This window comes from Schistocerca piceifrons, chromosome 7, assembly GCF_021461385.2.
Source record: "Schistocerca piceifrons isolate TAMUIC-IGC-003096 chromosome 7, iqSchPice1.1, whole genome shotgun sequence".
NCBI classification, from domain to species: Eukaryota; Metazoa; Arthropoda; class Insecta; order Orthoptera; family Acrididae; genus Schistocerca; species Schistocerca piceifrons.
The window spans coordinates 583,882,272-583,903,703 of NC_060144.1; the positions used below are offsets into that span (position 1 = coordinate 583,882,272).

General features: G+C 42.5%; 1 protein-coding gene across 1 annotated transcript in view; it reads right to left on the minus strand.

Moving 5' to 3' along the window:
* The window catches only part of LOC124804992 (neurobeachin), a 1,009,542-nt gene extending 991,488 nt beyond the window's left edge, over positions 1 to 18,054 (minus strand). The window contains exon 1 of the mRNA XM_047265386.1: positions 17,943 to 18,054. The gene's annotated coding sequence lies outside the window, so the exon portion shown is untranslated. The remainder of the gene's footprint in view (positions 1 to 17,942) is intronic.
* Between the last annotated feature and the right edge of the window lie 3,378 nt (positions 18,055 to 21,432).

Here is a 21,432-nt window from a genome sequence, read left to right on the forward strand (position 1 = left end):
CTTATCCAGAAGGCAATCAATAGAGTTCCGCGCTAAGGTTTAGTGGACAAAATGCGATCTGATCGAGTATCGGATCATATTTGTGAATGGATTCATGGTTTTCTAAGAGACAGAACTCAACATGTTTCTCCCGACAGTTGTAATTTCAGAAGTACCAAGAGAAACATATGTTTATAACACATATTAATGATCTAGTGGATAACGCCGCAAGATCCGTATGGTTAATTGCGGACGACGTTGTCGGTATGAAGATTGCAGCACCAAAAGATAGTAGTGTAACGTAGAAATAACTGCGGAGGATTGACGGTCGGAGCAGGGACTTCCAGTTGAACAAATACAAGGTTATCATAAATGATTCTTGCGATTCCACAGATTTTCTGTAGCTGTATTATTTGACACATTGTCACAGGGCTTTGCACACACATAGAAAAACTCAAAAACTTCTGAGCATCTTACAACTGCTCCATTTAAGCCCTTTACTGTTTCTGCAAATTACGTCGATAATTAAGTTCTTCCCACGTTCGGCGCAGCAGGCTCCAACCAAAAGTACTGTCGCTGCGAGTTCGCAATTCTGGTAGATTTGTTGGTAGATGAGGTGTAAACACAAAATCTTTCATACCCACAAAAAAAATCGCAAGGGATTATGTCGGGAGAGTTTCTCAATTTCCTGCTTAAGAATTCACAAATATAATGGTGGAAGTGGGGTGGAGCGCCAATCTGTTGGTAGATGAATTCCTCACTGTTGGTCTCCAATTGTGGCACGAGGCAATTTTCCAGCACGTCCAGATACACCTGCCCTGTAACGGCCTTTTCGCAGAAGAGAAAGGGACTGTAAACATGTGCTGCAAGTAGCGCGTGCAGATTCTCCCACCCCCCCCCCCCCCCTTCCCCAGATTGGTACATTTTGTAGTTAATACACTAAGCAGATTCAGAAGGATGTAGGTTGCAGTAGGTACTGGGAGATGAAAAAGCTTGCACAGGATAGAGTAGCATGGAGAGCTGCATCAAACCAGTCTCAGGACTGAAGACCACAACAACAACAACAACAACAACAAGTCAGGGATAGTAGCAATTACAAGTGGTAAGGCTTTAGCTTCTGTCGTTTCCTTCAGATCTTCCAAACGGTCGATTGTGACATGTTCGACTCGCTGCTTACTCTCTTCGTAAACTTCTGTGAGCTACGTGCAAGATTCGCCCGCACGCCATCAACCGTTTTCCCCTTGTAGAGGCATCCTGAAGCTTTAAACTGTGCATACCATCGCCGAATGCAGTTCGCAGCTGGTGGATCTTCGAAGTATCGTTGCACTGTTACGGTAGGCTAATGCGAATACATTTCAAGCACAACATACGCTTTCTTGGTGCCTGACGCCATCTTGCCTAACTGCTCACCACTGCGTTGTTGTGGCAGAAATCTGAAGTGTGGCTGGAGCAATACAGAAGTTTGAGCTTTTCTGTATGAGTGTTGAATTTTGTGACAATATGTCGATCAACGTAGCTACAATGAATTTATGAAATCGCCTCAATCATTTGTAACAGCACTGTACGTAAATAAACATTGGATATTGCGTACAAATAGACGCAGAATGCCAATACATTCGATTACATTACTGGCGACAAATAACTGGAAACAGTAACCACGGTAAAAAACTTGGGAGTAATTATCTGTAGCGATCTGAAGTGAAGTGACCAAAGTGAAACAAATTGGCCGCCCGGAGCGGCCGAGCGGTTCTAGGCGCTACAGTCTGGAACCGCGCGACCGCTACGGTCGCAGGTTCGAATCCTGCCTAGGGCATGGATGTGTGTGAAGTCCTTAGGTTAGTTAGGTTTTAGTAGTTCTAAGTTCTAGGGCACTGATGACCTTAGCAGTTAAGTACCATAGTGCTCAGAGCCATTTGAACCATTTTTTTGAAATAAATTGAAGGGAAAGTAGGTACTTGAAACTCATCGATGGAATAGTAAGGAAATGCAATTGACCGAGTAAAGAAGTGGACAAAAAACTCAAGTTCAACCGATTATTGAGTACCGCTCATCTGTCTGGAACCAACGGCCATATCGCAGTGGTAACATCGATTCTCATCACCTCACCGGAGTTTAATCCGCCCCTGGTAGCTGAGTGGTCAGCGCGACGGAATGCCATGCCTAACGGCCCGGGTTCGATTCCCGGCTGGGTCGAAGATTTTCTCCGCTCAGGTATTGGGTGTTGTGCTGTCCTTATCATCATCATTTCACCCCCATCGACACGCAAGTCGCCGAAGTGGCGTCAGCTCGAAAGACTTGCACCACGCGAACGGTCTACCCGACGGGAGGACCTAGCCACACGGCATTTCCATTTACCGGAGTTTAGCGTTGTTGGGTTTCACTGGCACTTGGATGAGTGACCGTTCTGGTCTGCCGAGCGCTGTTGGCAAACGAGGTGCACTCAGCCCTTGTGAGGCAAAATGAGGACCTACTAGATTCAATACGCGCATCCGGTGACGCCTACCGTTGAGGATGGCACGGCGGTCGGTCGGTACCGTTGGACCTTCCGAGGCCTGTCCAGCCGGAGTTCATCGGTCTGGGACACTTATCGGTTTGGATAATTGGAGACAGAGAAAAGATCCAACGAACTGCAGCAAGTTTTGTCGCGCTATCATTTAGTCGGCGCGAATGCATTATGGAGATGCTCAACAAACTAGGGGCACACTTCACAAAACAGTTGTAGTACATCACGGAGAGGTTTAATGTTGAAATTCTGAGGTGTTACATCAATAGATGGATGGGAAAAAGTATTACTTACTTCCATGTAGAGAAATTACATCTCGTACAGAGGTTTACCGGCAGTCATTCTTCCCAGCACCATTCGCAAATAAAACAGGGACATTATAAGTATGCCCCCCCCCCCCCAAATCACCACTCCCCACCATAAGGTGGCTTAGGGCATAAAGTCGCCAATGTCTATGCAGAGGTGTGGATTTGACGCACTGGTGAATGTGTACCTCAAGGTGTGCAGTGTTCCTCTAGTCTGTCAAATTCATTCCAAAAATGGGTCATCAAAACAACCTTGCTTGCAGGGATAGATGGGCTGGACATCACTGTGACTTTCATCTTTTGTCGGCCCTTTCAGCTTGCTGATGCTAGTATACGATCTCACCTTGAGGGCAGAGTCCTGAAAGCCTTCCTCACACAGACACGTTCTGCACAGTCTACATATCACCATGATTATACTACCTATTATAACGACTCATCTGCTGATACTAAAGCTCTCTTCGTCTACCCAGATTTCTTCACAATAATTGGGTTGGGTTATTTGGAGGAAGAGACCAAACATCGAGGTCATCGGTCTCATCGGATTAGGGAAGGACGGGGAAGGAAGCCGGCCGTGCCCTTTCAGAGGAACCATCCCGGCATTTGCCTGGAGCGATTTAGGGAAATCACGGAAAACCTAAATCAGGTTGGCCGGACGCGGGACTGAACCGTCGTCCTCCCGAATGTGAGTCCAGAGTGCTAACCACTGCGCCAACTCGCTCGGTCACAATAATTAATTACACTTTTTAATTTCAAGACACAAACTAAGTTACCAGTTCTCTTAATGTATTATTTTCAGTGTTGTCTTCTTTTTTTTTCCCCCTTGAGTCACAGACGTTTGGCACTTTTCCATAACCACTGTTCTGAGTCTCAGTCTCTGTATTCAGACACTTCACAAAACACTGTTTCTGATATTTGCAATCCACGTCTACTTCTGAACTACGGCTCGGAGAACAAGTGCCAGATTATAAGTCACGAAAGTCCAGCGCTCAACTCTCGGTAACTTCTTCGGTATTTCTACCACTTACAACTTCTTCTATCTGAGAATGATGTGTACATGTGAAAAATGTCGTCTATTTCTGGTCTTGTGCCTTGTTTATTGTTGTTGTCAACGAAACACTGATTGAAGTTGAAGTCGCTTAAAATGAATGGGAAAATGAACGGCAACTCTGGTGTACGGAATGTCAGAGAGCCCTCTCCAGTTACTGAATATGGGAGAATAGTAGCCCCAAGTACAATATTTTGCATATTTGATTTGCGAATGGGAAGAATTACAGCGTTTCGGACGATTCAGATACCGCAGTAGTATTAGAATTATAAACCAATAACCCATAAAAACGAATTTCCTATTTTCTCTTAAAACGAACTGGGAGGAAGAAAACAAAATAGCACACTGTTGTGTATACAATTTTTGTTTAAAAATCATATACTGAGTGATTCATGAAGATATGCAAATATTTTAAGATGTTATTCTACAAGTAAAACTAAAGAAAAGAGTTCATACAAACATAGGTCCGAAAATGTTTGGTTACAAAGTTACGGCTAATGAACGATTTTGTCTGAAATTTAGCAACTTCGCTAATATGAAGCCATCGCAAAACTGTACGAGGTTAAAGCACGATTTCCATTTATTTTGTTGTTATTGGTTCTGGTGAATCTAATAAAATATGTCCCAGACGTGTATCTGCAGTAGTTTTCCAGAATATCCAGAGTAGCAACGATTATTACACAAGTAAATTTGTTTACTCTCCATTAAGAATGTAGACGTTTATGTCATTGCTGGCAACCGTTAGTGACTTGTTTAAGTCGTTTCCTAACCTTGAAATGAGTTAGTTTTCTGTATTGTCCGGCGAAAGAACATAACAACAACGCTGTAATTAAGTGAATTTAAGTATTTTTCAGGTTTAAGGTGAATTCACGTGTTCAAATGGCTCTGGGCACTATGGGACTTAACATCTATGGTCATCAGTCCCCTAGAACTTAGAACTACTTAAACCTAACTAACCTAAGGACAGCACACGACACCCAGTCATCACGAGGCAGAGAAAATTCCTGACCCCGCCGGGAATCGAACCCGGGAACCCGGGCGTGGGAAGCGAGAACGCTACCGCACGACCACGAGCTGCGGACAATTCACGTGTGCTATGGTGTTAATGAAATCAGATTATCTGACACTTTCACACTGTTTCCGTTACCGTTATTACCATCATTTTTCCAAAATCAAATTCTCTACAACTCCTGTTGAAAACTTTGTGCAATTGTCTGGAATTTAAAAAACAAATTGGGCCAAGTAGTTAATAAATTAAAAATTTTAGGAAATTACTTCTTTGCTTCCCTGGATGTTCTAGAAAACTACTGCAGATACACATCTGGGACATGTTTTATAACATTCATCAGATAAATAACAACAATATAAATGGAAATCGTGCTTTACTTTAAGCTCGTACAGTTTTGTGATGGCTTCATATGAGCGAAGTTGCTAAATTTCAGGCAAAATCTTTTATTAGCCGTAACCCTGTAACTAAACTATGTTTATATGAACTTTTTTCTTTAGTTTTGTTTGTAGAATAACATATTAAAATATTTGCATATCCTCGTGAATCACCTTGTATATAGAGAAAGAATATATTTGAGAGAAATCATTTTTCTAACGGTTTAAATGCCCTGCTGTTAGTTGGAAAGCTGACTACGAACGTGTTAACGGAACTGAGCAGCGCAACGTTTTCTTTGTAGCATTTAGATTTTAACAGAAAACCGGCAAATTGTTGTTTAACAATATAGAGCCCATGTCAGTATCAGTTTTTATTAGAGCATCGTGGAGAGATGTGAACTAAATTCGTCAAGCACGTTGCAAAATTTTTGCTAAAAGTGTTTCCTTACAGGGTGTACATAAAGTCCGAGAACACTTTAAATTATTTACTGCACAAGAACTAAACATTGTACAGATGTCATACGTTTTGCATTTTCAAGGGAAACTCTGAAAGCTTTTTATTTTACAAACATTCGATATGCGAACCATAAGTGGCCCGTCAGACGTCAATAGGGTAATCGAGTTCTCGCCATGGCATCGTCCACTGTGGCAGTCGCTTGCCGTACTCTCTCCCGCAGCTCAGCTACATAACGTGGTAGAGGCGGTACACACACCAGATCTTTAATGTGTCCCCACAGAAAAAATGCACACGGAGTGAGATCTGGTTATCGGGGAGGCCATTTCGTGAAACAGCTGTCCCCTTCTGTAGTACGGTCGATCCATCGATGCGGCAGCTCCGTGTTCAGATACGCACGAACTTCACGATGAAAATGGGGTGGAGCCCCATCCTGCTGAAAGATGAACGAAGAGTCCGATTGCATTTGAGGCATCAGCCACTGCTGCAATATGTCCAACTAGGAATATCCAGTGACAGTGCTTCAGGCGAAGATGAATGGCCTCATACATTTTTCGACGTTTAAGACTAGCGCTGACTATCGGCAAATTACCGAACTACGCTGTGGCGGTATACATGAAAAAAAACTTCCAGGGTTTCTCATCAAAATGACATATGTATGATATCTATACAATTTTTGGTTCTTGTGCAATAAATAATTGGAAGTGTTCCTGGACTTTATGTACAGCATGTATATTTATATATTATAAATATTAAAATATATATGCCCTATGATAGCGCAAATGTTTATTGGAATATCATGTACAAATCTGATGTAAATCGGTCAGGAACTTTTCGAGATTTTTTTGTAACAAAGTTAAACAACGACTTGTCTTTACATAATAGTACAGATACAGATTTACCACAATACTAGTTCTACATCTACATATACGTGATTACTCTGCTATTCATAATAAAGTGCCTGGCAGAGGGTTCAATGAACCACCTCCAAGCTGTCTCTACCGTTCCACTCTCGAACGGCGTGCAAGCCCCGATTTCTCTTATTTTATCGTGATGATGATTTCTCCCTATGTAGGTGGGTGCCAACAGAATTTTTTCGCAATCGCAGGAGAAAACTGGTGATTGAAATTTCATGACAAGATCCCGTCGCAACGAAAAAACGCCTTTGTTTTAATGATTGCCACTCCAATTCACGTATCATGCCTGTAGCACTATCACCCCTATTTCGCTATAAACGAAACGAGCTGCCCTTCTTTGAAGTTTTTCCATGTCATCGGTCAGTCCCACCTGATGCGGATCCCGCACCGCACAGCAATACTCCAGAATAGGACGGACAAGCGTGTTGTAAGCAGTCTTTAGCAGACCTGTTGCACCTTTTTAGTGTTCTATCAATGAATCGCAGTATTTGGTTTGCTCTACCCACAACATTATCTATGTGATCGTTCCAATTTAGGGTATTTGTAATTGTAATCCCTAAGTACTTAGTTGAATTTACAGCCTTCAGATTTGTGTGAAATGCCGCGTAATCGAAATTTAGCGGATTTCTTTTAGTACTCATGTAAATAACTTACCATTTTTCTTTATTCAGGGTCAATTGCCACTTTTCGCACCATACAGATGTCTTATCAAAATCATTTTGCAATTCGTTTTGGTCATCTAATGACAGCATCATCTGCAAACAATCTAAGACGGCTACTGAGATGTCTCCTAAGTCGTTAATATAGATCAGGAACAACAGAGGGCTTTTAACACTTTCTTGGGGAACGTCGGATACGTATAATTGAGGCGATATTCCATAGGCAAGCAGTTTGGTTGTGAGGAACGGTGTCGAAAGCCCTCTGAAAATCTAAAAATATTGAGTCAATTTGACATCCCCTGTCGATAGCACTCATTACTTCATGAGTATAAAGAGCTAGTTGCGTTCCGCAAGAAAGACAATTTCTGAATCCGTGCTGACTACGTGTCAATAAATCGTTTTCTTAGAGGTACTTCATAATGTTCGAATACAGTATATATTCCAAAACCCTACTGCAAATCGACGTTAGTGATATGGGCCTGTCATTCAACGAATTACTCCTACTTTCCTTTTTGGGTATAGGTATGACTTGAGCAATTTTCCAGTCTTTTGGTACGGATCTCTCTGTGAGCGAGCGGTTGTATATAATTGCTAAACATGCAGCTATTGTATCAGCAGACTCTGAGAGGAACCTGACTGGTATACAATCTGGACCGGAAGTCTTGCTTTTATTAAGTGATTTAAGCTGCTTTGCGACACCGAGGACATCTATTTCTATGTTTCTCATCTTGGCAGTTCTCCTTGATTGGAATTCAGAAATATTTACTTCGTCTTCTTTCGTGAAGCAGTTTCGGAAAAGCGTGTTTAATAAGTCTGCTTTAGTGGAACTGTCATCGGTGATTTCACCGTTGTTATCGCGCAGTGAAGGTACTGATTGCGTCTTGCCATTGGTGTGCTTTATGTATGACCAGAATCTCTTCGGGGTTTCTGCCAGATTTGGAGACGAGTTTCGTCGTGGAAATTATTGAAAGCATCTCGCACTGAAGTACGCACTATATTTCGAACTTCTGCAAAACTTTGCCAGTCTTACTGTTATTTATGGAGTTATTACTGGAGTCGTTTACAATGCTGCATATATTTATTAAACTGTGTGACTGTGTGGGTGAAATGATACAGTTCTGTCTGTCCCCTTTAGCTGTTTATGATACGACAGTCTGCTGTAAGAATACAGTAAAGTGGTTGTGATGTTGGGCTGAACCAAGGTATCTGTATCATTTACTGGAAGTGCTAGTAAACTCATATCCTTCATGAAAACTACCAGCTTTGCTTTCGTGACGGAGGTAACCGAGACTATGTGTCTGTTAAACTCTACACATCTATATTCAATTGCTTGCTTTACCTGAATGAACGATTCTCTCGATCTGCACGCCAGTCAGATTGGTGCCCACCTGGCGAGTGAAATTCGAGCACGTCACGTATAACGTGGTGCGCTGAGCCATGGCAAATATTTAAACTTGCTGCTCAATGTTTCAGTCATTGTTCCTCGGCTCTTTTTCAGAGCCTGCAGTGCAGCTGATAGTGGAAATACACAGTTTGCCAAATTTCCATTCATACCTACGCTGCCAGAGCAAACAGCGATCAACGTAAAGAATACTTATTCTTTTGCAAATTTCACTAATTTGATACATCCAGTCCTCAAAACGGTAGTACCACAATATATTCCGTTAAAAAGGCTTTTATCTAACCTTACTTGTAACATATACTTGATCAAAAGTATCCGGACACGTATTAATGCACATCCATGCGGGATGTGTCCATCCTTCGCCTTTATACCGACCTGAACTCCACTGAGGACGCTTTCAGTGAGCTGTCTGAATGCCAGGAGCCGAAATCAGAGAACGAAGGGATGTTGGATGTTGGGGGCTGGGGTCTGGAGTGAAGTCGACGTTCCAACTCATTCGAAAGGCTTTCCGTTGTATTCATGGTGGGACTCTGAGCAGCAGAGTTAATTTCATGAACGCAGTTGTGCACAAACCATTGCCTCACAGATGCTGTTTTATAACAGGGTGCCTGTAATGCTGATACAAGCAAACATCGTCTCCGAAATGTTCCTCTCGTGCGCGTAGTACACGATGCTGTAAAATGTATTCGTATCCTTCCGCATTTAGCGTTTTCTTAAGCGCACGAAAGACAGCCCCATTCCGTAGCATCAGCTCACTGCTAGCACTAACGTGACGCCAGGTAATGTTCTCCAAACATTCGCCAAACTCAAATCCTTCCACCGGATTGCCACAGGGCACAGCAAGCTTCACCACTGCACATCAATCGTATCCAGTCAGTACACCACGCCAAGCGTCACTCAGCACTGACTACAGAAATGTGTGGTTTATGAGCAGCAGCTCTACCATTGTGCCCCATTCTTCTTTAACTCCCTACGCACTGTGAGCTATGCTATGAGGACTGCTAGCAGCGCTTTGGGGCTCAATAGTGATTCCTTTCGCTGATACATGTGAGTTTTTACAACAACCCTCCGCAACCATCGATGGTCTGTCTGTCAGTATACCTGTATCACGACTGCCTGATCTTGTTGTCCTGGTATGCTCTTGTCGGTACACAAATAAAGCGGATATCCTCCTCTTACAGGACTCTGCCAGAAAATTGGGGAACCAGTTACTCTCTGTACTAAAAAGGATGTAGGAAATGCCGTTAAGATCCTAGACCCGATGAAGGGAAACTCCTGATCTACACCTCCGCGCGGTATAGTGTGGGCAACGTCACTTCATGTGATGGCTAACGTAGACAAGGACCGAGGGATGACCGTGAAAAGTTATCACTCCAGCATTTGCTCGGCAGGGCACCCTCTGGGCCTGGAAATGAAAAATCATTTCCAAAGGCAGAAGAACCATCTGATGGTCAACGGCACAGGATGTGGAAGGCAACGGGAAACCACCACATTGAACAACTACGGTTATACCAAGCACCAGCAGTAAACCATGCCAGTATCTTCTGAAAAATTTTCTGGAGATAAAATAGTCCCCCAATCGGATCTCCGGGTGGGGACTGCAAAAGATCCCGACAAGGTGAAGGAAAAGATTCCGAATTTTAACATAGCAACTTGGAATGTGAGAACACTGATTCAGTTTAGCAAACCAGAAAACCTAAAACTTGAAATGGAACGACTGGAAATCAATATCCTAGGCATATCGGAGATGAGGTGGCCCCAACCAGGTGATTTCTGGTCTGAAGAATACAGAGTCATTGACACCGGAACTGACCAAGATAGACCAGGAATGGGAGGAATTGGAATAATTTTGAGAAAAAATTATGGCTCACGTGTCAAGAGATATGAGCAACATAGCTCTCGAATAATACTAGTGAAACTTGAAACTAAACCAGAGAACACTGTGATAATACAAATATACAGGCCAACACCCAAAGAAGAAGATGCAGTCGTTAACGAAATATACGAAGAAGTAAGTAATGCGATGAGAAATGTTAAGGGAGATTGAAACCTGATTGTCATGGGGGGACTCGAAAGCGATTGTGGGTGAAGAACCGGAGGAAGGAGTCGTTGGCAAAAATGGACTTGGAAGATGAAATGAAAGAGGAGACGGATTAATCGAGTTCTGCTCTAGACACCAGTTAATTGTTACAAACACACTTTTCCGACATCTCAAACGAAGAAGATACACAGGGAAGGCCCCTGGAGACCTGTGGAGACAGCAGACTGATTACATGCTAGTGAAAGCACGTTTTAGGAACCAGGTAAAAGATTGCAGGAAATATCCAACTGCAGACACAGACAGTGACCATAACCTGATCCTGATGAAAAGTTCACTCAGATTCAAATGTCGTAAGAAGAAGAAGACTTAAATGGGAACTAGGGAAACTGAAACCCGCGACTGCCAAGGCGCTGTGCTCACGAAACAGACAACCTAGCTAAAAATTTTTCAACATGGTGGAGTAAATAAAGACTGGGGTCAAATTAAATCTGATATATACAAAGCAGCAGAAAAGATAGTTGGAAAAACTAAACCCAAAAGCAAGAGGAAATGGATTACAGCAGATGTTATTGAGCTTATAGAAAAAAGGAGATTACACAAAAACGCAACTGATGAACAAGGAAAAGCTGAATACAGAAGACTAAGGAATTTAGTCAACAGAGAAGCTAGGACAGCAAAAAGAAAATTTTCTTAAGGAAATGTGCGGGGAACTGGAAGAAAATATGCAAAACGGAAGAACTGATTTAGTCTACAGAACACCAAATAATTTTTTCAACAAACGTAAAATAACACTCTCACGTACTATAGAAAATAGAGAGGGAAAATGCTGTTTGGTGAGGACATTGTAAAGAGATGGAAAGAATACATTGAGGAGTTGTATACCGCAACCATCTTTCGGAGGAAGTAATAGGAAGAGAAGAGCAAGTACACGAAGATGACAAGGGAGATGACATTCTGCAAGAAGAATTTGACCAAGCGCTAAAAAAACTACGGGAGAACAAACCAACGGATATTGATGACATCCCTGCGGAACTAATAAAGAATGCTGGTGACAGCATGAAAATGAAGCTGCTTAAACTTATTAGGTCCATCTACAGCACATGAGAGATGCTGACAGACTTCCAGAAATTCATCATTGTTCCTATACCAAAGAAGGCAGCAGCTACAAAATGTGAACAGCACCGAACTTTAAGCCTAATACCACATGCATCAAAAATTCTCATAAAAATAATTCTGAAGAGAATTGAAGATAAGGTAGAGGATATGATGCTGAGTGAAGATCAGTTTGGTTTCGGAAGGGTATTGCGAACAGAGAAAAAATTCTGACACTGAGACTCGTTACCAAAAGCAATTACAGAAAAATAAACCAACTTATATTGCCTTTGTAGACCTGGAAAAGTCATCCGATAACGTTATGTGGCAAGAGATGTTCAGAGTGCTAAGGAAAAGTGGGATGAAGTACAAGGACATCCGTGTGATACTCAGTTTCTATAAGAATGAAGTGGCAGTGATTAGGAACTGTCACTAGGAACAAGAAACAAATATTAGAAAAGGGGTAAGACAAGGATGTGCTCTCTCTTCTCTTATATTAAACGCTTACATTCAGGACGGCCTGAGAAACTACTAAGGTGGGGATCAGAATTAATGGACAGAAGACAAACATGCTACGTTATGCAGATAATACTGCTATACTCACGGAGACAAAAGAAAATCTAGAGGAAGTCCTCAGAATAATGGAAAGGATTCTATGCAATCAGTATGGAATGAGAATAAACAAGAAAAAGACTAATGTGATGGTATGCAGTGCAGAAGCACAATATGAACCTTTGAGAATGAGTATTGGAAGAGAGGAACTGGAAGTGATGGATGAATTTATCTATATGTGAAGCAAAATTACAAGGCAGAAGCCGGAAAGAAATTGTGAGCAGGATACGACAGGCCAAAATTGCATCTAATCTGAGGAGGGACCTACTCACCAGCAAGAACATCGGTCTGACATAAGGAAAAGTATCATGAAAGCTTTCGTTTGGAGTGTGGCCCTGTACGGATGTGAAACTTGAACAACGGGAAGAGAGAAGACTGCTACAGGTCCTGGAGATATGATGATATAGAAGGGTGATGTAGATCAGCTAGAAAGACAAAGTAACAAATGAAGAGGTGCTCAGAAGGGAACAGGAAACTAGATCTCTGTGGGAGAACATCCAAACAAGAAGAGAACTTCTAGGGCACATCCTAAGACACAACATCATCATTGGAGCAATACCAGGAGGAGCTACTGAGGGAAGGAACCGGCGGCGGGGGCGACCAAAGATATGATACATGCAACAGATCATGAATGATGTTGGATGTAACATGTACGTGGAAATGAAGAGGAAGGCAGACAGAAGAGAGGAATGGCGCTCTGCTGCAAAGCAACATCACGGATGGCACTAAAAGAAGAAGAAGCTACCTGAATCCTAATTCTGCCTTCCTCACCAAAAATTTCGGCACGCGAATATATTCGTGCTCTTTTTAGCACGAAACATTCTAAATCCTTTTACCTAGTCTCCCTTTGTAGTGAAGCCTCCGTACTCAGCATCCCTCTCGCAGTCACTGTCTATATACGTCTCTCTCCCCCTTCCTCCCTTTTTTCCATTGACACTTTCTCCTGTCTATCCCTCGGACTGTTACAGTCTTCACCCTTTCTCTCGCTCTTCCTTTCCACTGTTTCCTTCTCTGTCACTTCCAGTGTCCCTCTGTCCCACTGCCACTGTCTCTTCCTTTCTCGGTTACAGCCTGTGTCTTTCTCTTCAACCACCATCGTGTCCTCTCCACACATGTCCTTGTGGATGATTTGCACAGGGTTCAGACTCCTAGACCGGGAAACTTTAACATGTGGGTATAGGGGATGGGGGATAGAGAGCAATTTTTTTCGCGTTTATGTTCGCCGGTCTAGGGTAGGAAGGGGGGAGAGGGGTCCAGATACCCAGAGCCTTTCCACATATCTCTCTCTTTTCATTTCCACTGTCTCTAAAGAGAAGCATGTTTGCCTTTTTTTGTGTTCCAAGGAAGCATTTTTCTCCTTCTTTTCCCCGTTACAGCAGGGTGTGCTGCTTAATAAGCGAATTCTGTAGGTTAGGAAAGTTTTGACACTTTATTTACATACTTCGACACATTTACACACTTTGACACATATAAACAACAAATGAGTATGCATAATATAAGGTTAAAACAAAATCGTCTCTCATCCAACGCAGGTTTATTTTACACTACTTCACATAAAAATGCACGTTTTTAGGCTACACCTACAGTACAGCAAACAATGAGGTGTTTGGTTTGCAAGTACAATGAGTCTGGTGTAACAAAATAATTTTTTGGAAGGTGCTTACGCCGCCAGGTGGCACCATCTAATAATACTTTCCACTTTCTAGGTCAAGACATCCTGTATTGGCGTGAAGTGCCTGTTATACAGAGATGGCGCGTCGTAAAGTACAGGTGAAGAAATGGCGACTAAAAACATAGTTTGATGATCTCAGAACCCTTCCAGTGACCCGAAGACCCTCGCGATGTGTTCGCTACGCCAGATAAAATTACATTTGCGCCTCATACCGGATCTTACCCCATATTTTACATGCATAAATACGGTAACTTTGATTCACTAGATCTAGGTAACGGATAATGATATCGAAAAAAGTTTCAAAGTTCCAGAAAATCATCTGCTTATGATCATACGGTAAAATTTTCGACAACATGCCATGAGTAGAAATTATGGAAGTGACTACCCCACAATTGGTACCTTCGGACCCAAAAACCCTGGTTTGGCAGGGTTCCCTCAGGAATCGCCTCTGAACAAATGGAGCTTTTATGTCTACAGACCACCCTAGACCACATCTAAGGCAAAAGAACCAACCGATTTGCGAAATTTGCCTGGGCTGGAGGATGTGTGTAATGTTTAAAGTTTGATGCTGTCGTGCAAGGAACGATATAATTTCGGATAGTTCAATCAGAAGTCATAGTCATATTAACAACATAAAAAGTTGAATTTTACAAAAATATGTCTTTCGAAATACGCTTATTGTTCAGGTAGCAAAGTAATCTACCGAAAAGTGCTAAATGGATAGGTATCGAACGTTTGGGATACAGCAAGTTTTGCGAGCTTCCTGACATATTCAGTTCTTGGTGCAAGTAAGTTTCCAAACTCACTGAATAAGTGCATCAGAAGCGGCAATTTTAGACACTTGCCCCCCTCTTCGATAAATTTCTGCTGACCCACAAGGCGTCGTGTAAGTGACATGGCAGCAAACCGGCTCAGTTCCCGCGCTAACTTCTGTGACGCGGATAGTACCACGTCAGAATCCATTCACGGTGCTTCGTTATCAATTTTCTGTTTCTGAAAGGCAGCCAACTCGGAAAATGTATTAAGATGGTGCTTCAATAATTGCATATTACAATTCTGAATCTTTTACATATTAATATACCGAGCGAGGTGGCGCAGTGGTTAGAACTCTGGTCTCGCATTCGGAGGGACGGCGGTTCAAACCCGCATCCTGCCATCCTGATTTACGTTTTCCGTGATTTCCCTAAATCGCTTCAGGCAAATGCCAGGATGGTTCCTTTGAAAGGGCACGCTCGACTTCCTTCCCCATCCTTCCCTAATCTCATGAAACCGATGACCTCGCTGTTTGGTTCACTCCTCCCGAATAAACCAACCATATTAATACGCAGACAAGTTACATACGAGGGCTATTCAGAAAATGGGGAACGTTTTGGCATAAAAAAAAACAAGTAAAAGAAATACATTTTATTACATACATCTGAAAGAGACACTGACATACTACTTTTCCACATAGTCACCAAACACATTGAGGCACTTATCATGGCGGTGGAGACTTCCGCCAGTGAGTCACGCCAGCCTGGAGTTCCGCGTCATCATCAAAGCGCTGCGTTGCGAGCCAGTTCTTCATCTTGGAAAACAAGTGGAAGTCGCTTGGTGCAAGATCGGGCCTGGCGGGCGGATGAGGGAAAACGTCCCATTTGAATAAATTAAGGAGTCCTTTAGTGCGGTTTGCCATGTGAGGTCGGGCTTCGTCGTGCAAAAACAAAATTTTGGACGTCAGCTTTCATCGGCGTTTGTTTTGAACTGCTCTTCTAAGGCTGTGCAAAGTCTGACAGTACCGGGCGGGATTTATGGTTGCTCCAAGTTCGAGAAAATCAGTAAGAAGCACACCTTGCCTATCCGAAGACACTGTCGCCATCAACTTCCTTGCTGACAAAATTTGCAAACATTTTCTAGGTTTTTGGGGTGGACCCTGTGTGCCCCCACTCCGTGGACTGTCTTTTGTCTCACAATTGACGTGTTTCACCCAAGTGTCGTCACCGATTACGATTCGATCCAGTAATCAATCACCATGATTGTGGTAGGCCTCCAGAAATGTCAACGTTGCCCCCATTCGCCGTTCTTTATGGTGCTCTGTAAGCATTTTGGGCACCCATCGTGCACAAAATTTGTGGTAGTCTAGCTTTTGAGTGGCAACAAACAGCAGAGTCCGTGAAACTTGTGGAAAAGAAACCGAAAGCTCCATTATTGTGAAGCGACGGTTTTCACGAATCGTTTCATCAACTTGAGCGACAAGATCGTCAGTCAGGGTGCTCGGGCGTCCACTCTTCTCTTCAACATGAACGCTGGTTCGACCATTTTTAAACCTAATGCACCACTTTCGGACGGAGCATTCATTCGCTCATTACGTTGTTTCCGTACACTTCGCACAGTTCACGATAAATATCTATAGGTTTTAGGTTTTTTGCACAGGAAAACCGTAGCACAGACCGCACCTCACAACTGGCGCGATTTTCGATTGCAGCGCACATTTCAAACTCGAATATCGAAAAAACCAGACGCGCAGAAAGTTCCCGGTGTCACGGATGGATGCCGACTGAGCTGCCGAGCACACACATACCAAAATATACGCGATCGGCGTACGCATAGCGGCGTCAGACGGAAACGTTCCCTACTTTCTGAATAGCCCCCGTAAATGGATCGAATGATGCTGAATACTGGCAAATGCTGACAAGACAAAAAATGGCTCTGAGCACTATGGGACTTAACATCGATGGTCATCAGTCCCCGAGAACTTAGAACTACTTACACCTAACTAAGCTAAGGACATCACACAACAACCAGTCATCACGAGGCAGAGAAAATCCCTGAACCCGCCGGGAATCGAACCCGGGAAGCTGACTAGACAAAGTCGTGAACTACTACGCGGCCGAACAGAAATGGTTGGAGCATAGATTTGTTAACTGTTCACATGTCAACTTCTATTGAGCTCTGTAAACGTAATCATTTGATACTTGGTCAACATGTTATCTACAAAATAAATTTTGTTGTGCTACCTCTTGTCTTTCTTGGTGTTGCATTTACGGTGGCCAGCAGTGTAAGTACATGAACCATTCATACGTGAAATATATACCACCACACGTTTTCATTTTACATCTTACTCGGTGCTATTAAAAATTCACCATCACAAATTTTCAGAGCTGTCTGCATGGGATTAGGATTCTGTATGGTGTCAGAAGAAATTACTTTACACTTTTTAGTCCGATCTAAAAGCGTAGATAAAAAATTGATTTTTATTTTAATAATTATTTTGTGCCTTGTATTCCTGAGGGTGTAAATTTTTCAATCGGTTTCAAACATTTCGATAAATTTACAACAGAAACACGTGGTAAACTTCAGAGTTATTTCAGTTTCTCTACGCCTGAATCAACCAGTACGCTGCTTCCTCCTACGTATATCTCACGAAAAGAACGTGATGGCAAAAACCAGAGAGATTCAAACTTATGCGAAGGCTTGTCAGCAATCGTTCTTCCCGCGAACCGGTCGCGACTGGAACTGGAAAAGGGGGAAATAACAGTGGTACACCAAGTACTCTCCGACACATACCAGCCGATAAAGCGAGTTTTGAGCTATGGTAAACGTTTTAAGTCTCTAGCACATCGGGAAGTTAGTCGATAATTATCTGCAAAAACTGTACCAAATAAACAGACAAGTAAGCGATTAGTTTAAAAACCTTTTAAAATTATTTTTTCTTTTTCAGAAATGTAAATTTTTAGATGGCAAAATAAATCTCCTACGTCAGTTCAAAGAGTGTACACATTAATGAAGGACCCTGTAAGTAAGCAATAAAACAGGTATACAACTGCCAATAGTAAAACGAATATGCACGTGGCGTGACGTTTCAGACTTGTCCGCGGTGCGCATCGTCAGGTACTCACCCGCGACCACCGTGTCCGCGCGGCTCAGCCTGTGCAGCACGTGCTCGATCAGGCCGACGTCCGTGCACGCCTGCAGGTTGCGCACGCTCTTCCGCAAGATTGCGATGAAGACGCTCCAGATCTCCGCCTGGAAATTTAACACCCACCACATTATTATTCAATCCAGGCCATAGTTTTGCACAGATAAATATATGGTTCAAATGGCTCTGAGCACTATGGGACTAACATCTGAGGTCATCAGTCCCCTGGAACTTAGAACTACCTAAACCTACCTAACCTAAGGACATCACTCACATCCATGCCCGAGGCAGGATTCGAACCTGCGACCGTAGCGGTCGCGCGGTTCCAGACTGAAGCGCCTAAAACCGCTCGGCCACACCGACCGGCACAGATAAATATAACTCCACTTATCTACTGATCATTAAAATTGACTGAACACAGAAGATCGAAAACACAGGTCACCAATGAAATACATCATTCATGAAAATGGCTTATTGTTGCGGTTTTTAGCGTGGCGATACCTAAAACGTATAAAAATCTATACCATCAACCACTTCTATCCAGTTGATAACTTTTAATTTACTTTAGTTATTGGAATGAGATGCAGGGTGGTCAGAAATAGTCTGAAAACCTTATATGGATGTCGAATGGTAGGTTGTGCAGAGGAATAACTGTTAAGAAAAAGATTCGATACGCTGTGCCATTTCCGAATTAATTAACGTTGAAATTAGTCAATGGCGCCTCTGCATGCGAAAACTCAAGCGCCCTGCTACAAACGGTGTCACTAAACGTGTTCCTCATTCGGTTTCCGCTAACTGGCGGGTAGCTTGAATTTGCTCGGATGATGTCATTGCAGCGCAAGGTGGGGGCTTTCATAAAGACATAAAAGTGATGGTCAGAGCCGCTGGAACTCCAGTAGGGCGGGAGACTACTTTTGGTCACTTCACCGAGACTTCCAACAAGCAATTCATGTGAAAACAACATAGAGTATGTACATCGATGGAGTTAGCATAGCCTACTGTGCATGTCCTCAACACCAAATCGGTCTAGTCACAATATTTTGGGACGACGCTGCTTGTCTACAATTTGCGGTAACAGTGAAACTTGATTACAACACGTATGCATGTGGCGTGACGTTTTATATACTTTTCTACAAGTTTTAGTAACAGCTATGGTGCAGTACTGTCGTTGCTTCGGATGTACTGAGAAGTATGGAAAGGAGGGCCAGTAACTTTTCATGGATATATACAACAAATGTATAATTGTAAATATCATAATGATATGAGGCACTTTGTATGTTGAAAAGTATCGAAACACGATATTATAAAGTCTTCTATTGTAGAGATAAATAGAAAACCTAAACAAACTGTTGGATTTCACTTCTTATATTACTCCAAAATTCGACAACTGAAGTCGGTTTTTTGTTTTGTTTTTTTTTTTTTTTTTTTGCGCGTAGTGTATGATTTTAATTTTCTGATGGAATAGCGAACAAATGCTATATACATTTTACTTGTCTATAAAAAGCAGAAGGGTAAAAAATGAAAAACTGAAAATAATAATGGACGAGCAGACGATGTAAATAGCTTATTGTATTTATTGTAAAAATTTCTTAGTTCCAGTTGCGTTTTTTTCCGTGAGACTTCGGCGCCGACTACAGATTTGACATTATGAATATGTGCAACAGAAAACGTAAAAACATATTGTTGGCTGTCGCTTCTGATACAGTTACCGAAAAAACTTCAATAAAGTGGAATCTGAGCTGTGACACTGAGACGAAAAACCTCACTACCACTGCTGTTCACATCTTTAAGTCAACTTCAGTTCCCGGTACCAATTTTTCAAAGTTGTGTATAAAACGCATATACAAAGTTTCTGGTATTTCTGAAGGTGACCCATCTGTAGCAACGAAGTCGTTCTGCACATCCGAATGCTGACTCAATCGACGTTCATACTCTATGGAACACGATCTGTATCGGAGGCTTTAGTGAGAAGAGATAAAGTAGACTGAAGTAAATGGGCATATAATTCCTATGTAACACCGTATATCGAAGTGGATTCTTAGTTATACATCAACTTAGCATGAAAAATTAAATTGCTTTTGAAGTATTGCCTGTCGGCTTCTGTCTTGGACTCTTTGAGCGATGTTTATTTAACGATTTTCCTACGTTTCGCCAGAACGACTGCAATATGGGTTCACAGCTTTTAGGTGTAACTGTTTTATTTCGCAATAGTAACGTAGGCTTTAGTGCCATGTTCAAGCAATAGATTTGATGTGTTATGATGTAACTGATAACAACCATCTGCTGCATTACCATGAAGAGTGGCTCTGCCATACAAAAATATTACCTTTAACAATTTCTATGTCACAATATAATAGCAAACATTATGCTTGAAAATGGCACTAAGCCGAAATTGCTGTAGATGACCAATTACATGTATAGTCCTAATTTTATGGTTCGTGACGAAGTCACAATGTGACAAAACTGTCAAAGAAAGGAAGAAAAACTAAGGTTACGTATGGATTCATTGGCCAAAACCCGATGTGGTAAAGCTATTACCGAAGGAACAGTTAATGAAAAATATTTTTTCATTGGCCTGTGTGACTGACTCTTGCATTCTGGACTGTAGACGGTGTTCCACTCAAATATCCCCGGTTTCAAGGACCCAGGAGAGAAAAACCACAGTATAAACGACAGTGAAAAATGCACCACGTTGTAGAGAATCTCAAGTGAAGTATCGTCGCCAGAGTGCAGCATGGTCGCATGAAGTGAAAATAGCGACTCCACAGCAACGCCGCACAAGCAGTAGTGTGGTTTGCAAAAACAAAATCGCCGATTACTGTGCAAAGAAATTATCGTCGTGTGTATGAATGTGATCCACCTGATGTGAAAACAATTAAGGAATGGTATAGGAAGTTTCTGGCAACAGGAAGTGATCTGAAACATTCTGGCGGTGCACGTTGCGGAGTTTCAGAAGAGACAGTGGAGGACATCAGACAACCGTTTTTCAGAAGCCTACATGAATCAATTCGTCAAACATCCAGGCAACTTGATGTATATCGATCAACACTGCATCGTGTAGCTCAAATGGTTCCAATGGCTCTGAGCACTATGGGACTGCCGGCCAGTGTGGCCGAGCGGTTCTAGGCGCTTCAGTCTGTAACCGCGCGACCGCTACGGTCGCAGGTTCGAATCCTGCCTCGGGCATGGATGTGTGTGTTGTCCTTAGGTTAGTTAGGTTTAAGTAGTTCTAAGTTCTAGGGGACTGATGACCTCAGATGTTAAGTCCCGTAGTGCTCAGAACCACTATGGGACTTAATATCTTAGGTCATCAGTCCCCTAGACTTAGAACTACTTAAGCCTAACGAACCTAAGGACATCACACACATCCATGTCCGAGGCAGGATTCGAACCTGCGACCGTAGCGGTCGCGCGGTTACAAACTGAAGCGCCTAGAACCGCACGGCCACTCCGGCCGGCCCATCGTGTAG